General features: G+C 41.0%; 1 long non-coding RNA gene across 3 annotated transcripts in view; it reads left to right on the forward strand.

Annotated features, from left to right (window-relative positions):
• LOC119818430 overlaps positions 1-14,575 on the forward strand; it is an 82,479-nt gene that overhangs the window by 39,585 nt on the left and 28,319 nt on the right. The window contains exon 4 of one of the 3 annotated variants that reach the window (XR_005286116.1): positions 6,345-6,522. The exons of the other annotated variants lie outside the window; for them this stretch is intronic. This is a non-coding gene — a long non-coding RNA (uncharacterized LOC119818430). Of the gene's footprint in view, positions 1-6,344; positions 6,523-14,575 lie in introns of those variants that run through there. 3 annotated transcript variants of the gene reach the window in all.

Genomic DNA, 14,575 nt, shown 5'->3' on the forward strand with positions numbered 1-14,575 from the left:
CAAATCAGGAGCGGTAAGAGTCTCAGTACGGTGGAACTGTGATAGTTCATCTTGCAGAAAGCTCTCCATGTGGGAGGCAAACTTTCCCTTAGTTTACCCTAAAATCTCCAAAGGTATACAGTTCTATCTTAAGTTACAAGTTACAAGATACAGACTCTAGTTTTGAGATCCTGAGACTCACTGAAGACGGAGTGGAAGAAGTTAGAATAGTCACCACGCCAATGTCTTCCCATAATTGGTATTGCCTGTCATCTCCATGATGAATGGGTAAAAAGCTAAAAATGGGCATTTGAAGACCTGGGGCAGATCAGGCGTCTGCTCATGTCTTCAATTAGTCCTAGCTTAATATTAAATTCCTTTTCCAATGCATGGGTATGCAGCCTGTGGATCTTCATCAGGCCTGAACAGCCAGCACTATCTATGATCCCTGATGAGGGCCACTGTGGGAGATCTGATTTGGATCAAATTTGGTTTAGAACTACATCAAGTTGTTTCATTCAAATTGCTTCTAGCAACCATCTCATAACTGACTTAAAGCGTGGAAGTCTGTCAAGGCATTTCCTTGGTATTTGTTTAATTCCTGTTCCTCCATGATGTGTTCAAGAATAACCAGTCACTCTGGATTCTGGGATTCTCACTCTAGTCCGTGATATAATCCCAAGAGGACGAAAGTCTGGTATTAGGTGTGTGTGTGTGTGTGTGTGTGTGTGTGTGTGTGTGTGTGTGTGTGTGTGTGAGAGAGAGAGAGAGAGAGAGAGAGAGAGAGAGAGAGAGAGAGAGAGAGAGAGAGACTGCTCTTTGAATTCCCTGAAGATGAAACACTTCAGTCCAGAGTAAAGATAGAGCCATCTATGGGGGAAACACGGAACTGTAACATTACATGGCTTAGCCTCACAGTCAGCCCCGAGTTTCTCTGTGTGGCCCAAAATGCAGTTTGTATCTAAGGAAGGGATAGTTGGTCTCCATATGGTCCGCTGCTTGTTTTCTAGGTTTGTTGGCCATGAAGAAATATAACAACATCCCTTTCTGCTTACCTTCTGGTTTTGTTAGCTTTGGGTCAATTCAAACCCCAGCCATTGGTTCATCTTTAATGCTCAGTTAGTTAAAAGCAGCCTGTGGATCTTCATCAGGCCTGAACAGCCAGCACTATCTAATCAGCCCCGAAAGGCGAGAGATTGAAAAGGAGCTGCAAGCAGCTCAGAGTTTTTTCCACTGCAGTGTTTAAATATACCTTCTTTTTTATTTTTTAAAATTCCTATCTACCAGGGTACTACTGATCTCTGATCAAACACTTCGTCTCAGAGGAAGCTGACATATTCCTGTATGTGTGTCTCAAATGAATACCCGGGAAGGAGAGAGCTACAGCTACAAGGATCTTTTATTTCCTTTCTGTTTGCACAACATTCCATATCAATAGCAAATAGGCTTAAAGGGTCTGTCTAGTTAGATTGTTCCTAACAGTCTCCTGGAATGCATCAAAAGAAAGTCTTAAGGCAAAAGATCTAGTCTAGAATTTGATTTTGAAAGTCTTTCAAAAACATTAAATGTTCAGATTTCTTGATCAAATAAACCCATAATCATGCAAGATAATAATTCACCTAACCAAAATAGTAAGACTTCAAATACTAACACCTAAAGCCGAATACAGAGGGAAAGGCCCAAGATCTTTATCAGAGTCAAATTTTCCCATTATAAGCAAGTGAATCTTTCAAATACCTTATTTATTTATTTATTTATTTTTGGTTTTTCGAGACAGGGTTTCCCTGTAGTTTCTAGAGCCTGTCCTGGAACTAGCTCTTGTAGACCAGGCTGGCCTCGAACTCAGAGATCCGCCTGCCTCTGCCTCCCGAGTGCTGGGATTAAAGGCGTGCGCCACCACTGCCCGGCATACCTTTTGTTTTTAAACAGAGGGAACAACATATGAATTTTATGACCATATGCATTTGTAATAGTGTGCATTTCCTAGAAAACCTTTTAATCCTCCAATTTCAATCAGCTTGATCACATCAAACTCATCTCTCAATTTCTAGAATTATATACCTTCACAGTTGGTCCTTGATCTTTCTCCTCGTTGTGTCTGGATAATCAGTTCCAATTTCATTTCTATTTCTGTGATAAAACACCCTGGCGAAAAGTAACGTAGAGAGGAAAGGAGTTTACTTAGATTACCATGCTAGTTTCTGCCTGTCATTGTAGAGAGGCCACAGTGTGGGAGCCTGACGCAGCTGGGCACAGGTCACATCTGTGGTCAAGAGCAGAATAAAATGGATGTGGGCATCTTGCTTGCCTATGCTCAGCTTGCTTTGTTTATTTTTGTATGTTTGGTTCGGAGTCTAGCCTCTAATGGCTGAGCCAGCTCTCCAGCCCTGGCTTTATTTATTCTTAGCTCAGGACCTCCTGCCTAGGGAATGGTACTGCCCACAGTGAGCTGTGTCTTCCTACAGCAATTAAAACAATCTCCCACAGACATGCCGACAGGGCAACCTGATCTAGACATTTCCTAAACTGTGGTTCTCTTCCCATGAGATTCTAGGCTGTGTCGAGTTGATAACTAAAAGCTAACCAGTACACTGGTCCTTAGACTGGAGACTCCAAATTCCTTTTTTTCTTTAAAAGATCTTTCATGCATTCTAGCTTCAACAGTCAAAACCCACCAATCATATCTTGCTTTCCTTTTATAATGCTATTTCTAGTTTTAATGGCCATCTATTGATAATAAAAAGAAAATCTTCAGATCGGAAGATGGTGAATGGCACACTGGCATGGACTACTAGAATTTCAAGAAAAAAAGAACTGGGAAATTTGGCTAATGGTTATCAGACTGTTAGGTAACAGCCAAATATTTCTAGTATTAATATCATAGTCAAATAGGGAACTTTTACAGGGAGGAAAGAAAGTCTCTAGCCAGTCAGGAGGTATTGGTTTGGTCTAGGGAACTCATCACCCAGTGAGAAGGAATACCGGAAGTGACAATGCAGAGACTCTGAGAATCTGCACTGTATTTCTAGTAATGAACTTTTATTATTATTACATTTATTTATTTATTCATTCATTCATTAGTCTACCGAGAGCTGGTGAGGTTGTAGGCTATCTGATTGTCTTTATTTACCTCTCTTGATGGTTCTTTAATCAAGTTACCTCATTTCTCCCCTCCTTGCTCATATTGGTCCTCCTTTTATTTATTTTTACATTTTTTATCCACCCAACTCTAATCACTAATCTTACTCGATTCCATTTTATCTTTTTACCCATATCCACAGTAACAAATACAGTAGTGGATACAGCTTTACCTATGTCTCTTCCTAAAATGATTGACATTTAATGGGTTATCACTTTGCATTTGACCTTTGTTGTATTTTCATAGTGTACCAACCCTTAATAGAGCTTTTAAAAATGATAATGCTGTACTCTACAAGAATTACTAGGGATTGAACTTGGTGTTCTGACTACTAGTAAAAAAGAGAAAAAATATCTCAACTGTACTACAATCTAGTTTCTCTCAAACATTGCAAACACTAAAAGAATAATGGCAAAACATTCAATCAATAATATAACCCAAGATGATTAAGTCTCAATGTAAAAACTCAAGATACATAAAAATCCAAGACAATATAACTCTTCAAAAAATTGTTGATCCTACGTTGATGGCCTCCAATGATGGTGGATAAGATGAAGCCTCAAACATTCAAAATAGTGAATCTAAGTATGTCCAGAAAGATCAAAGAGACACACTATATGCTTCTGGGGGAATTCCAAGAGAATGCAAACAAGAAACTTAAAGAAATGAAGGCATTGACATAAGATATGAGAAAAGAATTCAGAATTCAACAGAGATAGAAACACTAAAGAAGGAAATAAAGATCCTGAAATGCTGGGGAAAAAAAATCAGTACTACAAATGTGACTCTCCGCGGGAAGGAAACTTCACAAATAGGGCAAGTCAAGGGCAGGACAGAAGGTGTGGAATTAGGTCATTAAGTCACTGACTATAATGAATTAGGGAAATAAGAATAGAATGTTTAAGATCTATGGGATATTATAAAAAGACCAAATTTAGCCGGGCGGCGGTGGCACACGCCTTTAATCCCAGCACTCAGGAGGCAGAGGCAGGCGGATCTCTGTGAGTTCGAGACCAGCCTGGTCTACAAGAGCTAGTTCCAGGACAGGCTCCAAAGCTACAGAGAAACCCTGTCTCGAAAAACCAAAAAAAAAAAGACCAAATTTACAAATTATGGGGTTAGGAAAAGAATTTCATGCAAAAGGCATGGACTACATTTTCAGTAAAATCATAGCAGAAATGTTCTTACATCTAGAGAAAGGGATCCATTTATGAGCACTGTCTTAGCCAATGTTGTTATTGCTGCAATGAAACACCATAATCAAAAGGAAGCTGGGGAAGATAGGTTTTATTTGGCTCATTTGTGCACATCATAGTCCTGAGCTCCTGAGGCAGGAGCTGAAGCGTACACTGCAGAGGGTGCTGCTTACAGGCTTGCTCAGCCTCTGTTCTTATAGAACCAGGACCACCAGCTCAGGGGTAGTCTCATTCATAATGAACAGACCCCTCCTAATGAATGGACTGGCGTCTCCCAAATCAATCGCTGATTAAGAAAAATGTTCGACAGGCTTGCCTGAAGCCCATTCTTACGGAGACATTTTCTTCATGGAGGCGATCTAAACTAGCAAGCACAAGCAGGAAGAATTTGAAATAGCCAACGAACAAGTCCATAAAAGAATCTTTCGATGCCATCATACAGTCAAAACATTAAGTATACAGAACAGAAAATGTATACTAGAACCTTTAGGGAAGAAGAGTTAAGTCACATACAAAGGCAAACTTGCCAGTCATAGCAGCTGGTTTTTCAAAGAAACCTTAAAAACTAAGAGGGCTTAAAATATTATAATTCCAGATGTGAAAGACAACTATCAACCAAGACCGCTACACTCAAACTATCTCTAGTCTTTGAGTGAGAAAAACAAGCCTTTTCATGATAAAAGAGACCAAAAGAATTCATAACTACTAATCCAGTTATGCATAAGAGACTTGAAAGAATTCTTTAGGCTGAAGAGAAAGATAAACATATCCATGAGGCCATAGGAAAGAATAAACCATGTTAGAATAGTATTTCAGTAAGTGAGGAGTAGGAAAACACTACAAAGCTGGCAAAACGACAATAATTAATACATGCCCATCTTAGTTCGGGTTACTATTGCTACAATAAACCACTGTGACCAAAAGCATATTGTAGAGGAATGGGTTTATTTGGCTTATGGTTCCCCATCTGTAGTCCATCACTGAAGGAAGTCTGGATAGGAACTCAAACAGGGTGGGAACCTGGAGGAAGACGCTGAAGCAGAGACCCTGGAGGAGTGCTGCTTACTGGCTTTCCCCTCATGGCTTGCTCAGACTGCTTTCTTATGGAACCCAAGACCACCAGCCCAGGGATAGTACCAGCCACAATGGACTGGGCCCTCCCATCAATCACTAATTAGAAAAATGCTCTACAAGCATGTCTGCAGCTCAATGTTATGTGCACATTTTCTCAATATAAGTTCCCTCCTTCCAGACGACTATAGCTTTTGTCAAGTTGACATAAGACTAGCCAGCATTATTAACTTTCAGGATTGTAGTAAGATTAGTGGTCTCCATTCCATAATCAGAAGGTACAGAGTAGCAGATTGGATTTAAAAAAAATGATCCACCTGTTTTGCTGTTGCTGAGAAATTTGCCTCATCATCTGTGATGACTAGTTTTATCAACTTGACAGTCGAGAATCATTTTAACAGCAATTCAGAGAGGATTGTCTGCATTCCTTTGGCTTGTGGGCATGTCAGCAAGACATCTTTCTGCCTTCCAGTTCCTGACATCTTGCTTTCCCACAGTGGTGGATAGGAACATGGAACCATGTGCTAGAAATGAACCCTTTCTCCCCTAAATTACATCTGCAGGGTTTCCCGTGTTTGTCAGGGTTTTTATTCATGACAACAGAAAATAAAACTAAGACACCATCGAAGACACACGTGACCTTAGAGTAACCATAAGAAAAAGATGTTCCCAGCAAATGTGACCAGGAAACAAGCCGGCCTTACTGTTCTGCTGTCTGACAAAATGTATTCCGAACCGAAATTTGCCAGGAGATATAAAGAAGTTCACTTCATATTGATTAACAGACTAGTATATCAACAGGGCATTTTAACTTGAAATGTGTACACACTGAATTGAGAGCGTCCAATTTTGTCTAACAAATACCACTTAATTAATCCCCAGTCATACTGGGTGTCTTTGGCATACCAGTATCACTAGTATAAAAGCTTTTGATGATTTATTTAATTTTCCTTCTCCAGGAAGACTGCAGAGGAGATGAGAGTCATAGAGGAAGACTTCTTCCACACAAGTAATCTTTTCTCTAGAGTTATGTCTCAAGATCAACAAGATTAGGCTGGTTTTCCAGCCCAGGCTGTGTGATCTCAATTTAGCGAGAATTCAGGGTTTGGCCAACTAAAGTGTGGTACAGAGAACATTTTTCCCACCTTCTTTCTTTTTGCTGTTTTTTAAAGACAAGATCTTTCTGTTAGCCCTGGATGTTGACCAGGCTGGCTTCAAGTTCAGAGATCCTTCTGTCTCTGCTTCTCAAGTGCTGAGATTAAAGGCCTGCACTGGATTCAGAGAGCATTTTTTTCTTTTCCTTCCTTTTTTTCTTTTTTCTTTTGTTGTTTTGTTTTTCAAGGCAGAGTTTCTCTGTAGCTTTGGAGCCTATCCTGGAACTAGATCTTGTAGACCAGACTGACCTCGAGCTCACAGAGATCCGCCTACCTCTGTCTCCCAAGTGCTGGTATTTAAGGCTTGCACAACCACCAGAGAGCATTTTCTAAGTAGATTAAAGGGTTGTTTTCACTGATATTCTGTCAGGTTCTAACCAAGGCATAGGGGTTTAAGTGAAGGAAGTCAACCTGTTACCTAACGGCTAAATTTCTATGAATAACCTTCCACCACAGTGTAGGTACAGGCCCACACACCAGTTAAAAACATACAACTCAGTCTATGTTCTTTTTGGCCCTCATTTTGAATGTATTCCACAGTTTATCCAAATGTAAACATCCTCATTGTGATCATTGTAATTCCAAATTATTTCTAGCAAATTTTCCTCAGTTTTTAAGAAAAAGTAAAGGTTCTGGGCATTATTATATGTGAATTGGCCGTGGAAGTTCCAGGTACTGGATGCAATCTAGTTTTTCTGTCTGAGTAAAGGCAGCTGTCATGAAGACCAGAAGGTTCTTCCTGAGCCATCGTATTGCACACTGCACTGTAGGTACCGCCCTGAGGTTGTAAACACTTTCCTAGCACAAACTACTCTTTAAAGGGACCTCAGGACGCAGAGGTCTAGACCACTAGATCCAGGTGAACCCATGATGCGTCTAGTCTTCTAGTAATTTTACTCTTTACTGTGCTCTGTTGAGTTTTTGTCTGACCAGGTTAGACCCCTGAGACTGTTATGCCTGCATCACGAGGCCCCCAGAGCCCACCAGGAGTCTGACCTTTGCTCCACCATTCTCAAGGGTAGGGCGACTAAGTGGAGGGGGGGGGCATGGGAGCCTCCTGCTGAGCCCTTCCTCGGGTGAGTGGGACTGAGAAGGGGGTCTCCCCTCCCTCCACCCCGGCAGCCCTTTGGGTCCCTGGAGAAGGGAGCTGATAAGGAGGGGACAAAAGAGAGCTTCTTCCTCAGCTCCCCCTTGGAGGACTGGTGCTGGTGCTTTGGGGTGTGGCTCACCAGCTTTTCAGTTTCCTTTTTGACGTTCTTAGTGGTTCTGTGAAAATAAGCGATTGTAGCCGAGAAGGAGGGTGCGTGCAGGACTAGATCCTGCCGGGCGACAATGTAAGGAATCTGGTCCAGGTAGACCATGACATCTTTGGCACGAGCCACCAGGTAGGGGTAGAAACTTCTTCCTCCTGGCCAGCCTATGTCAAAGGAAGGCCATTCTATCTGACAGAATGTGGTTAATTTTTCTTTTTCGGTTTTAAATCCGTCTTTTTTTGTGCTCTCGTCTTAAATCCCTGAAAATGGTCAAGAGTCAGAGTCAAGGGAGTGGGAACACTAGGCTTCTGTCCCATAATATCAGTCTCGAGTGTCAGACGCCAAAGAAACACAGATACAAAACAAACACACAGTTTCAAAACAAACGAAACATCAGAGATTCCTCCTGGCCACCGGAGGAAACCGGAAACTGAGATGCTGGTTTCTGGCTGATTGGCGGGCGCGATTCTGCCTATCTAGTCAGAGAAACCAGGGGGATCCGAAATTCCTTACAGAAGTGTTCTGGGACACCTACTAGTTTCACAGCCTGCAGTCTTTCCAGCTCTTCCGCCTAGACCTTTTTGCAGGCAACTCAGAAATGGGCTCGGTAAGATTACAAAGTACAATGCAAGACAGAGACAAAGTGAAACCAACCAACCAAACAAACAGAAAGACACTCACTGGTCAGTCAAAGGCTCCGTATGTCGGGGTCCTGGTGGATCTGGGGGATCCTGGACAAGTCCCCCACCCCAGAGACCACCAGGATTCTTAGTTCATATGCAAAAGTGAAGAACCTTTATTGCAAGCTCGAGTTTGGGGAGTCTGTTCCTACATAGCCATTGAATCAGGGAGCCCTGAACTTAGTTGAGGCAGGGTTTTTAAGGAGCAAAGGATGGGGTGGGGAGTAGAGGAATTCCAGAAGTTTTGTCAGTCATTGGTACTGGCTGTGCTGCAAGGAAACTAGCAATCTATATGCAGATTATGGACACTATTATGTTCTGGAGCACCTTGTACTTGTCTCAGTTCTGATCGGTTCCCCCACAGGGTATGGTATGTGGCTTTTCCTGGTTATTGTCATGCTGAAGGCCCAGTTTTGTTAATCTACAGCCTGTCATGGCTGCACCAATGTTAAGTTAGGCCTCCTTCAAGGCCTCCTACTGGACTCATCCCTGTGTTCCCTTCACAACTTCCAAATACAGTCGGAACAAAAATGTTTCCTCAAACAAACTTGATGTTCAAAGGATGAGTCCCCGGAAATTCAGAATCACAGTGAGGGACTCAGCCAGCGTCCCTCACACAAGGAAACGGAACACAGCTCAGGAGACAACATCCCCGGTTACTCCAGAGCTCCCACGGTCTCTGGAGCTCCATTCTGCATCCTGATTATAACACTAAAATTACTAAAAGGAAAAGTCCTGAGACCAATTAGGTGTAGCAGACTTCATCTGAGCAAATCACAGTTCATGTATGAGGTAATGCGTACACCCAAGCAGGTTCTGAGAACTTCAACCAACAATTCAACCTGACATTTCCAGAAAACCATAAGTAAGGCATAGGAAACCTAAAATTAACTACAGTTTAGGCAATCAACTAGCCAACTGGTTATAACTTAATTAGTCTACACTTAAATTACTTAATTGACTACAGAGTCATTCAGGCACTTTGGTTAAACTATGTTGGCTTAGTCTGCTGGCCTGGGCCCAGTCCAAGTTCGTAACTTCCCACCAAGTATTATACAACAACAGCATTGCATCTGATGTCAAATATGATGGGCTGGGTCTTACAACTCCTGCTAGTCTGACGCTGAAGTGTCACAAAAAAAGTCAGAATGTCTGTGTGATATTTTGGTGAGTCCTCAGGGGCACACACTTGTTCTGTCCCGTTTCGTTTATATTTCTCATTGCTGAAGTGAAGTGGCAGCCGTGACTTCTAAATGCGACAGTAAGCTTCTGAAGCTCATGGTTTACCTGGGGCAAACCATAACTTCTGAGGAGTTAAGTCAAAGGGAAACAATTGTACCACATTTACATATAATTTATCAAAGCCACACAGAGAGGTTTGTGTTATTAGTCAATAGGAATTGGCTGACTTCCCAGGCTGACTTAATATCATAAGCACCCTGAATGTACTGCAGACTATAGTACCTGCTTTCTATCTTCCTGGACTTTTCCAGATGCGACAAAGCCTGTGTCCTTTGTGCCAGCTCTTTCATTTAAAAAAGCTGACAGTTTCTCATTTTGTTTTTAAAATATATGTATTTTATTTTTTTAAGATTATAATATAATTATGTAATTGGCACAAGCATGAGGAGTTAAATTTGGGTTCTCAGCACCCATGCCAAATCTGGGCACAGAAATCTGTATCTGTAAGCCTGGGGTAGATGTGTGCATATGGGGACAGGTCAATCTCTGGAAGTCACAGGCTGGCTAACCATAGTTGAATGCATAGGCTCCGGGTACAAAGAGAGATTCTGCCTCAAAAAGTAAGGTGTGGGGGTGAGAGAAGAAGACACCCACTGTCCACTTCTGGCCTCCACATGTGCATGGGTGCACACCCCTACATAACCACAGGTGAACTTATCATACACAGACACAAGACAGAGAAGCAGGTGGAGGAAACAGCTAGGAATGAGCCTTGCCCATGAGACGGAGGACCCAGCAGCATTTGACCTTGGGTATATGAGGTCAGGATTACATCCTTTGTAAGGCTGCAGGGGAAGAACTCATTCTCTGATGGGGATGTGAGCCAGGAAAAAAACCACCTGCATCAGGGCCTCTGAGACTGTTTATTCTTCCAAACTTGGTTAGATGCTCTATCTGACAGTTGGTTTAATGTGGACACCTTGAGTGCCTGTTTTGCCCATGAAGTGAAGGAATGATTGAGCTGATTAAAAGAAGAAAATAGATGTCATTTGGAAATATAAAGTATGGGAGGATAAAATTACCAGATTGAAACTAGATAATACCCCTCCTTCCCAGTAAGTCTGGAATGTGACATGTGGTTGCTGAATGCTTCAAAGAAATCCTTCAGAACTGTGAAAGATAATTAGATATTGTATATCTAGATCTGCTATCTTAGAAACTAAATTAGATATTTCAGCTCCATCCATAAGTGAAAGAAAAAAGTACTAATGAATTCCTTTGGTGTCTTTAGCTTAGGGAGCCTCCTCTAGAACAAAAATGACTGTTTCGTAACAATCAGTTAATTGTGGATTTCCTAATCCCTCGAAGGGTGCCACAGGCCTGGCTCTTCTGAGCTCTGCGACCCTCTGACATCATTGCTAACGGTGACTTCTGTCATCCGTGTAGTTTCAGTTTTAAAGTTTTACTTATAGAGTTCTTTTATTTCCTTGGTTAGTTTTATTTCTAAGTTTTTTTTTTTTTTGAAGCTATGGTGAATGGGGTAATCACTATGATTGTTTTCTCAATGTTTGTTATTGGTATATAGGAAGGATGCTGTGTCTTTTTTTTTTTGTATCCTGACACTTTGCTGAAAGTAGCAGTTCTAAGAGGTTTCTGCTGAAGAATTTAGGGTCTCGTATGTATGGAATCATATCAACTGCAAATAAACACACTTTGACTATTCTTATCCCTTTTATTTCCTTTTATCTGGTCTTTTATTTATTTGTTCTAGAAGCATGCTGTTTTTATCACTGTGGCTTTGTAATATAACTTAAAATCCAATGTAGTAATATTGTCTAGAAGTACTCCTTTTATTCAGGATGACTTTATTGATCCCACAGTTTTTGTACTACCTTATGAATCTTAAGACTTTTTGTTTCTCTTTCTGTGATGAAAGGCAATGGGAATTTGGTTGGAATTGCATTTACTATGTAGATTATTTACTATGTAAAATATTGCTCTTGCTGAGTATTCAAGCATTGTAAGGCATAGGGATGGAAGAGCAGACTTGGGGTGCTTTCAGATGGACAATCTTCATCCCTGCTTCAGTTTCATTACTTGCTGTATATTTGTTTAAACTGTAACATCTAGGGTTGAGTTTGATAGGTCATATGAATTTAGATTTGGTCTTCTGAAGTCCTAAAGATCTCATGTGTTCCAAACATGAAGTTTTAAAACTCCATTTCCTCTGCCTTAGCTTTGGGTCATGATATGCTAACCTGGCTTGCCACTGAACTGTTAATCTGACTTACAGAAATTTTCATTGCCATCTTCATTTCAGTTTAATTTTCTTTCAGTATTTTTACCTCTTTGCTGAACTCTACTTTCATACTTTAAATTTACCTCCCATGCTCATAGATCAATAGAGTCAACATTATGAAAATGGCTATCCTGCCCAAAGTAATCTACATAGTAAATGCAATTCCAACCAAATTCCCATTGCCTTTCATCACAGAAAGAGAAACAAAAAGTCTTAAGATTCATAAGGTAGTACAAAAACTGTGGGATCAATAAAGTCATCCTGAATAAAAGGAGTACTTCTAGACAATATTACTACATTGGATTTTAAGTTATATTACAAAGCCACAGTGATAAAAACAGCATGCTTCTAGAACAAATGCAAACACATGGTTGATAGAATAGAAGATCCAGCTATAAGAACACATTACTATCCTGCTTGATTTTTGATTAAGATGTCAAAATACACATTGGAGAAAATATGACATTTCCAACAAATTGTACCAGTGAAACTGAATTGCAACATGTAGAAGAATGAAACTTACTCTGACAAAAATGGATCAAGGACCTCAGCTTAAGTCCTCAACTCTGAAACTGTTAGAGGAAACCTAGGGAGTACCCTCAAAGATAAAGGGCTTTGTCAATCAGATTCTGGAAACAAAGCCAACATTTAACACATGGGACCTCATGAAACCAAAAAGCTTCTGTTCCTCAAAGGACATCATCAGATGAGTGAAGAGGTCACCCATGGAGTGGAAGAAGATATATTTGACAGCAATATATCTGACAGAGGATTAGTGTATAGAATACAAAAAGAGCTGATCAACAGCAAAACAAAATACTAATCATCAAGAAGATAACCCAGTCAAAAAGCACATTATGTATTGGAATAGAAAAATTTTCAAAATATAGATGACTAGCTTGGTGGTTTGAAAGAAAACGGCCCCCAAAGGGAGTGGCACTGTCAGGAGGTGTGACTCTGTAGGAGTAGGTGTGGCCTTTTTGGAGGAAGTGGGGGGGTAGGCTTTGAAGTCTCCCAGGCTCAAGTTACACTCAGGGTGGTATATAGTTCACTTTCCGTCGTTGGCAGATCAAGATGTAGAACTCTCATCTCCCTCTGCAGCACCATGTCTGCCTGCATGCTGCATATTCTGCCATGAAATTGACTGAATTGCTGACCCTGTAAGCCACCCCAGTTAAACGTTTTGCTTTGTAAAAGTTGCTGTGGTCATGGTGTCTCTTCACAGCAAAAGAAACCCTAACTAAGACAGAAGCTGGTACCAGGAGTGGAGTTATTGCTGTGATAGGCCAGATGATGTTTTTGTTTGGAGGAATTTGTTACTTTGGGTTAGGAAAGCAGTGAAATTCTTTAAGTTAGTGAGCCTTACTAGTAAGAACGTGGAAGCTTTTAGCTATGGGGGCCTGGCTCAAGAGGTTTCAGAGGAGAAGAACTTTAGTATGTTGCCTAGAGATCATGTCTGTGATAATTTGGTGAAGAAAATGGCTGCTTTTTGCCCTTGTCCAAAGAGTTTGCCTGAGGCTAAAGTGAAGCTATTTGGATTAATTTCATTGGCAAAGGAAATCTCAAAACAGTTTAGTATACATTCTCTTGTGTGGTTATTAGTGTTAATTCTAATGAAGATATATAATAAAAAGGAGCAAGCTAAGCAAGAAAAAAATACAAAATGCACAATTTGAGGAGAAAAGGAGCTCCAGGAAGTGGAATGGCGCTAAATTCTGTGTTCAAGGAGGTAAACAGATTAAGAAATGGAATAAAGAGAGCTGTGACCTCAGGGCAAGATCCCACCCAGCTAAACTTCCAATTTGTGTAAAGGAATTAAAGAAAAGGTTAGATCTGTCTGTGGTGGTGAATACTTCTAATTCCAGCACTCCAGAGGCAAAGGCAGAGGCAGAGGGAGGTAGATCTCTGAGTGTGAGGTCAGTCTCATCTACAGACCCAGATTCAGGACAATCAATTGAAGGCAGTGAAAGAAACCACGGAAAACAGAAAGCTGGTGAAGATGTAATTGAATGAGGGGCCATGTTCCAGCCCCAGCATGCAGCAGAAGTTAGTAGCTTCAGCCATGTGGTCCTGGCTTTGGAGTCAAGAATAGAAGAAAGAGGTGATGAAATCTTCCTCCATAAGTAAGGAAAGCTGCTGAGCACAGGCATGTGGCAGGGCATGTCCCTGAATAGAGGTCTAGAGAGGCCACTGTGTGAAGCTCTGAAGTTGAAGCCTGAATTGCCTTAGAGACCCCCAAGATGTTGGAGATGCCAGAGTGGTAGGATATCTGTCAAGGAGAGCTACTAACAGGGAGTGGAACCAGAAAAGCTGAATGGAGTTGGAGATCTGAAGAGATTTTTGGCATCTCATGTGGAGATCTGAGTTTGGAGTTTGCCCAGTTGGGTTTTGGCCTTGCTTTGGTTCAGTATTTCCTCACTATGTTCCCTTCCCTTTGTTTTGTAATGGTAATGTATGTTCTGTACCATTATATGTTGGAGGTATGTGGTCTGCTTTTTATTTTAAAGGGGATTACAGTTAGGTGATTACATGAATCTCATAAGATACTTTGAACTTTAGACTTTTAAATGCTTATGAGACTGTTAGAAACTATGGGGACTTTTGAAGTTGGACTGAAGTCAT

This window comes from Arvicola amphibius, chromosome 7, assembly GCF_903992535.2.
Source record: "Arvicola amphibius chromosome 7, mArvAmp1.2, whole genome shotgun sequence".
Lineage (NCBI taxonomy): Eukaryota > Metazoa > Chordata > Mammalia > Rodentia > Cricetidae > Arvicola > Arvicola amphibius.